The sequence below is a fragment of the Nilaparvata lugens genome, chromosome 1, assembly GCF_014356525.2.
Source record: "Nilaparvata lugens isolate BPH chromosome 1, ASM1435652v1, whole genome shotgun sequence".
NCBI lineage: Eukaryota > Metazoa > Arthropoda > Insecta > Hemiptera > Delphacidae > Nilaparvata > Nilaparvata lugens.
In genome coordinates, this window is record NC_052504.1 from 62068642 (window position 1) to 62076543 (window position 7902).

Here is a 7902-nt window from a genome sequence, read left to right on the forward strand (position 1 = left end):
CAAAAATAATGATATAGGTTGAATATTAATAAAGAAAAGAATTTTTTTATTTGTGACTGCAGTAGTTTTAGTATTGTCAACATTTCACAAGCATGGGAATAACTTTGGGCCAGATTTAAGAGAAGCGTATTATTTATTTATTTTTACTTATTTAACAAGGACAAATATAAACTATCATGAAATGATTGGGAATGAAAAAATAGGCTCATAGTCCAATCTCATATTTTTCACAATAAAAGTAGGTAAATAAAATAAATTATGATGATTCAATAACACAGGATTATTTAATTATGTAATGATAGCAATATACTAGGTATTCTGATAACATTTCAAATCAGTGTGGGAGTTTCAGAAATGATGCAAAGAAATCTATGAAGAAACATTATATCAATTGTATTATAATTATGACCATATGATAAGCAAACAGTAAAATATGCTAAATAATAATTATTTTATAATTATAAATTATATAAACAATAATACACATATGATTATACACATTAAATTATTTTATGATTGTAAATTGAACGATTATTAAATTTATTTGAAATGGGAAGATTTCAAAAATTAATTACAATTCAGCTGATAGCAATATCATATTTTTCAAAATAAAAGTAGGTACCTAAAATAAATTATGTCATCTCATGATGATAACACAGAATTATTAATCATTATTGTAAAGCTGTGTTTACACAAAATTCATTAACAAAATGTTTATTTTTCATACTTATAGATTCTATTAGATTATAGTAGGTATTATACTATTAGATTCTATTAGTATTATATGCTGCTACTTACACTAGATTTATATTATACATTATACATAAAATGTATGATATGCCTACCTACATAATATACCGTATACAAATTATGATAAATATACTATATTTATTATATGCTTATGCTTAACACCAAATTTATATCCATAAATTACATCATACATAGAATGTGTGATAGAATGAATGATAGTCTTTGTAGGGAAACATTCACAATTTCTGCATCAGATTATTATTTATTCTTTTTTGAATAAGGATGAATTTGTTCTTCAACTATGTTTTTTATTTTAGATGCTATAAAGTAGGCCGAAATTTTCAATAAACATAGAAACTATCACAGTACGGTATACCTTACTAGGAATATAACCAAATTTGTTGTTTTATTTTTGGTCAAATAAACTGATCAATATAGAAAGAAGTATTGGAAATGTATGTAAAACAAAAAGATTTATTCAAATTAATTAACAGAATAGAAATGTTTGACTTACCTGTGAAATGGTATTTCATTTCCTTTAACATGCCCATTCTTGCATCCAAATGCAACACAATACATCACCATTTTTCGGTCGTATTTTTATTCAATTCTACGCATTTCATAACAAATACATCACAATATTTAAGAGAAAAGGTTGTGATCTAATACTAATAGCCCTAATACTCATTCAAATCCGTTTTTAAACTTTAAAAATGAAAAATCGTACTCAAGAGCTGCAACAGCCTGCTTGAATGTATGAGTACGAGAGTGAAGGGAATCCCACACGGTATGCCTGTCTCACTCACTCCGCCTTACACACTTTTGGTTGTAGCTAAGCATTGGACAGCCCGTTCCAGTTAGTTTAGAGTTCACTGGCTAAACCTTGGGATTTTCAGGAAATCTAAAAAAATTGTATGTAGCCTGCCTTTTCACTGTAATGTTTAGTCAGGAACAATAGAGAAAATGTTTTCCTCCACCTACTGGCTAAAGTACTTACTTTACTCCCTGAAACATAATACTAAAGTGTCACTTTTTCGCCCTCGGTAGTAAAAAACAGAAAAACTCCCTAGGGAGTAAAAGTGACTCCATTTAAATAACATGGGAAGCATCTCTATTTTAAAAACTTACATTATAATAGGTTAGAAGGTCTAAGCTCAGATGAGAAAGCATAAAGAGGTGTCTGTCATTGAGTCAACTGAATTCAATACCACAACCAGAAATTTGATCAACTCATGAAATATGTTTGTATGATATTATATTCTTAATATAAGTAGACGATAAAAATTTATACAATTTTAAAAATATCTTATTCTATTCAAAATACCAGCCAACAAATATTTTTGATCTGCAATTCAAATCTGAACCGCGTGATCTGGAGTCAGCCATTTTTGGTAAACACCCAGCTGATTGTTACAACTTTAGCCGATAGATAGCGCAATCGGCAGTGCCAATCAGATGGCCGGTTTTAAAGTTTTAGATTTTAGGTTATGTTGTTAGGAAACATTGTCACCAATACGTAAGTTATTGAAATTATTTTATTTGCAGTTTCTATAAAAAAATGTAGATGGAGGAAAAATGTTGTGTACATTACGAGTGAAAAATACTTTTTCTCCCTCAGGAAAATTGTTGCCCTCGGCTTCGCCTTGGGCTTCAAACTTTTCCCTCAGGGAGAAAAAGTCGTACTTTTCACTCTAGATATACAAATAACTATTGTTTGCTTCAAACCATTTTCATTTGTCATCGAAATCAGACTGTAAAACTTCCAGCATATGCTGTGAAAGTAAACTTATAGTGAAAACAAAATAATAATTGAAAATTTCATGTAAGAATTCATGTGGCACTTTGACTTTCTCTTCAACAAGGCTTACCCTAGCAGCCTACACACATAGTACTATGCACTACTTCCTGAGACTTTCTTCTTTGGCTGTCCCAAAAAAATTTATTCGATCTGAATAAATACTGAAAATTGATGATTTGAGTGTGTAGAACTTGAAAAAAATATTCTCTACTCTTAGAAATCTATTATTTCATTGATATACTCGTAAATGTAAGGTGATGTTTTAGTCCCATTTGAATAACATGCTCTCTCTCCATAGCAACGGTTTGTTTAGAGACTAAGATGGCGTTGTAGCAATGGCTTACATCACACTTACATTGCCTATTCAGGCGACCCGCAATACAAGCAGTTGAAACGAATGAGCGTCTTCAGGGATACTCTGCTCCAATGACTCGAGTGACTCGAGCTAGGCGACCCGCGTTTCATGGGAGCTTTTGACAGTTCATCACCACTGAACTGTATACTAACTGTTAGTATAGAGTTCACTGTTCATCACCCGGTCGCCATCTTTGATTTTTCTCGCCCGGGTCAAGAATCGTGACCCGACCAAATAGTATGGGCTACGAAGTTCTAGCCCGAGTCACCCGGAATCGGAGCGCTCCTATTGGTTTGATAGTTTCGCGTCATCTGCTGTGGTCTGCAGTCAAGTGAACAACACAACTAAATGCAAATATGGAGGATTATTACGAATATAAACATGAGTTTTGTTTTTGAAGGCATATTTTATAAAATAATTGGAAAGGAGGAAATTTACACATTATTGGCTGGTGAGTTTATTAATTGCATTTTTGACAATATTATTTTTGACAATTATATTAAAATATATTTGTAGTCATGACGTGATCTATCCAAAACTGTTAGGCTTTTTAGTGTTCATCAAGGAAATTGTGAATAATAAAATAAATAATATAATATTCTGTTAATATTATTCTGTGTGGTCATGAAAGTTATTGATCCATTTAAATAGCATTGAAATATTTACTTTTGATTTTGGCTACTTCTGTTTCTTTTGAAGTAACCTCTATGTTTTCAGAATAACCTCTATGTAATTTTCAAGAGGAGGAGAGTGTTTCACTTTCTTATTAGATGTCCCATGTACAATGATAACCGGCGACGTTATCTGGCCAAATACTCTGTTAACATTGTTCAGGACGAAGATAAAGTTTTGATTCTCTTGTCGAATCTGAACAGAGATAAAATAAATGATATCTATTTTTATACCAATGCAGCTATTCGGATAAGACGAACAATATTAAGTTTAACTGGATGATATGGTGTAGCTTGTACTTGAATCCACATTATTGATCGATTGTTATTTTTCGAATTTAATATGTTTTATTGCAACCTCCAATATTAGCATTGTTGTTTATTTCCATGTTATTTTTTCCATGTATTTTTGCAACTTATTTGTGTAACATTATGTTGAACAAATTAAATGATTTATTTATTTACTTCTGTTTCTTCTTAGAATTTTATTGCTGTTTAACCTCAATACCTATTCATATTTTGTTTATGGCATAATTTATTAAAAAAATAAATAGAATTTCATTATCAGTTTTCAGAATACTTAATCGGCTAAACAGAAACTTAAACCTAATAAACTTCACTCATTTTCATTTCATTAAAAAGTTTTTTATTCTATGGAATAGGCCTATGCATAATGAAGATTATAAAAATTATCTCTTGCTTTCTATAAGAATAATTTTATTTGCTATGCAGGTCCTCTGCATTTCATAAAGATTGATTTTAATTTGAATTCAATAGCTCAAGTACTGGAACTTTATGATTTTTGTTTTACAGGCAGCTTGGACTTCTTCCAGTCCTATCTGGAACAAAACTATGGCCACATTGAGATGGCTGGGGCCCGTTTCACAAAGGTACAAGTAGGTTACAAGTCTTGTTGCCAACCATGGTTTTGGAGAACAGCTGATTACTAGCGTTTCACAAAAGCAGAATTGTAAACTTGTAGTTACAATGAATTTCTACAAGTTTACAAGTGATTTGCTTGTTACGAACAAGTGTTTCACAAAGATTTTCATTGTAGCCAACAATTTTTGTCAAAATTACTTGTTCGTAACTATGAAATTTCTACCGAGGTGGAAAGCTATGTAAAGGATTTACAAGTGATTATTAAAATGATTTTAAATATTCAATAAATATTTCTAATAATCAAAAATGCCCTATATCCCTCTAAAATTTATTATTTTGGAAATATATGCATCTGGAAATCAAATTTAATAATTTCCAAAATAGTTATTAATGTGTTACCTCATAGGTTATGTGTACTATAGTATATATACACAGTACAGGGTGTCTATAAATGAATATCGGGGTTTTAACGCTTTATAAGATTTATTACATTATACTTACAGTTATTAATGATATGTCAAATGAAAGAGCAACTCAAACAGTTTTATATACAAGCTTACAAGTGTTCTATGTGAGCACCATTTGACACACGGCACACATCAAGTCTATAGCCGAGTTCTTCCCAAACGTTGATTAGTGTGTCTTCTGTAATTGTTGCAGCAGCTGCTTCAATCCTCTTTCGTAATTCAAGGAGGTCAGCTGGTAATGGAGATACATACACACAATCCTTGATGAAACCCCAAAGGTAAAAATCGCATGGCGTTAGGTCGGGTGACCGTGGAGGCCACGCATAGCAAGCTCTGTCATTGGGCCCCTTGCGGCCAATCCAGCGGTCGGGTACAGCTACATTCAACCAATCGCGTACTTCGTTATGCCAGTGAGGTGGCGCACCATCTTGCTGGAAAATGAAGTTCTCTAGTTCATATTTTTCTTATTATTGTTCATATTATTATCATTTATAACTGTAAGTATAATGTAATAAATTGTATAAAGCGTTAAAACCCCGATATTCATTTATAGACACCCTGTATATATAGTATACATTATATATATTACATCTACTATATATATACAGAGTACATATAGTGTGTAGGTTACAAATTCAGCAATAAATGAAGTAGACTGTACAAAAAACATTAAATTGCTTTCAAATATTTTCAAAGTAATTATTGAAAAGTACAAGTAACCTTTATAAAGGATGAAAAAAGGAAATCATCATGAAAATAGGTTATGTTTACTATTGAAGTACTTGTAGACTTGTAAAATTGTAAACTTGTAGATCATACATTTTTGTGAAACGTGAGTACTTGTAAACTTGTAACTACAAGTACTTGTTCGTAACCATGGTTGGTAACAATACTTGTACCTTTGTGAAATAGGCCCCTGGTTTCAGCAGCAGGTAAGGCGCTTTCATACAATTCTCTTATAATATAATTTCTCTCACATGATAACGATTAGTGATAGTAGTCACATTTGTATAAATAATTTTACCATATTCTGCTGCTATTTTTTGTAGAGGCTGTGATAATTTACGCCAAGCTAAAAACTTGGAGCTTTTACATTAGAGTTGTCATTCAAAGTTTTTAACAAATTATGGCAATTTGTTAAAATTACAGCAAAATTGCTTCCTCAACTTGTAAAAATCCCTCTATCTAACATGATTTTTGTTTCCCATACATTGTCGAAAACACTGAGAAAGTTGCCAACAAAATAATTTTCATTACAAGTCCATGCAGGCTATGCTTTCTAAGTGAAAATTTTGTCAGCTTTATTATTTGTTGCTCTACATTGTTTGAGAACAGCAAATTTTTAAAGATAATCAACAACTTTTTTATAGAAGAATCTGTGAAAACTTTGGTGTATAATATGCAGCTTTAAACCCATTGCATTTTGAAAACTTAAACCAAGCTACTCCACAATTGAAAGAAGTCTGTCTTTTCGTCAATACTAAAGAAGATACAGAGAAAAACCTAGAAGACTTATAGTATAGGGAAATCTCTAAAACTTTGAGACGAATAAAATGTTTAGGGAAATTTGTAACCTTTAATTTTCCATAGGATAGTCAGTATTTGATTGAATGCCAGTATTTGATTAACATTGGTGTTGCTATCCTTTTGCCAGATTTTTTACAATGTAGAAATATATTCAATAATTGTTAATTATTAACAACATTTTCAACATAATTATGCAAGTGTATTATTCATTGAAAAGTAAATTCACTTGATGAGTACAATAAATTGTTTGTTCTAAAGGAGAATGAACAATTGATATTACATAAGATATACTGGTATCAGCTATCCTCTATAAAAGGCAGTGATTAGGCAGAGGTTCGGCAACGTTGTTCTTCTATATTACTCTACTGCCAATATAACGTGACCTCACTATAGACGCGTTTCTTCTATGTTATATGTTCATGATTATAACATTATTTGAGCTACTCTTCCGGTGTAATTTAATCAAGCTTCTGTAAGATTCTGTAGCCAAGCTTGAAGTTTCCTTCAAAAAGTGGCACTGATACAGCCTGTTTGAGAGTGATTTATATCATATTGAAAATTAAGAACTACAATATATTTTGCAAGCACCACTGTATATAGACTGCACTACTAGTAATTATAACATAATGCTTAGTAGACCTACCTTATGGAAGTCAATCATATTCACTACTTAATGATGTTTTAATATCATTGTTTTCTTTATGTTACAGAAGTCACCACAGAGGGTCATGTGTGGACTACTGATGCAGCAAAAGTGAAATTTATTTGGAATTAAAAGTTAACAGACCGTTGTGCAACCCGGTGATAATCTTGTATTAAAGGAAGTTCTTATGTAGCAAGCACAAGTTATGAAGTTAGTAAAGGCTATTATTAATTACATCAGATGACTTTTGTTGCTGCAAGAGGGTCGACCATGTTCATCTACTGAAGCTGCAATGGCATCCACTATCTCATAGAATGTTCTATGAGCAGTACTTTGAGAAAAATTATATCTGTCATCAGCAGCTAAGAATGTATCTGGTTTGCTCAACATCCAAACTGTAAAAAGTATTTTCTCCTCAAGAGGTATTTTTATATTTGCAGGCTGATTAATTCTCCTTCCTATAACTTCTAATAGCACCTAAAAATGTTGATGTTAATCTTTGTAAAATTGGAATTTAATAAAAAAACAAACAATCTACCAATTTGCGATTTGAAATACACCATGTTTGGTTTTTCGTATGGCCTTTATCTTACAGTACCTCCATTATACGCTCATATGACCCGCCGCAAAGTAGACTCACGCTAATCCACGAAAAGCAACCCACGCCGTGGGATGTTTTGTAAACCATTGCTATAGAATTATTCATAATCAATCAGCTGACCAGTGGATTATTCATTGCATGTATTACACAGATGTCTGGAGAAGCTTAGCAATGGTTTACAAAACATCCCACGGAGTGGGTTGCTTTT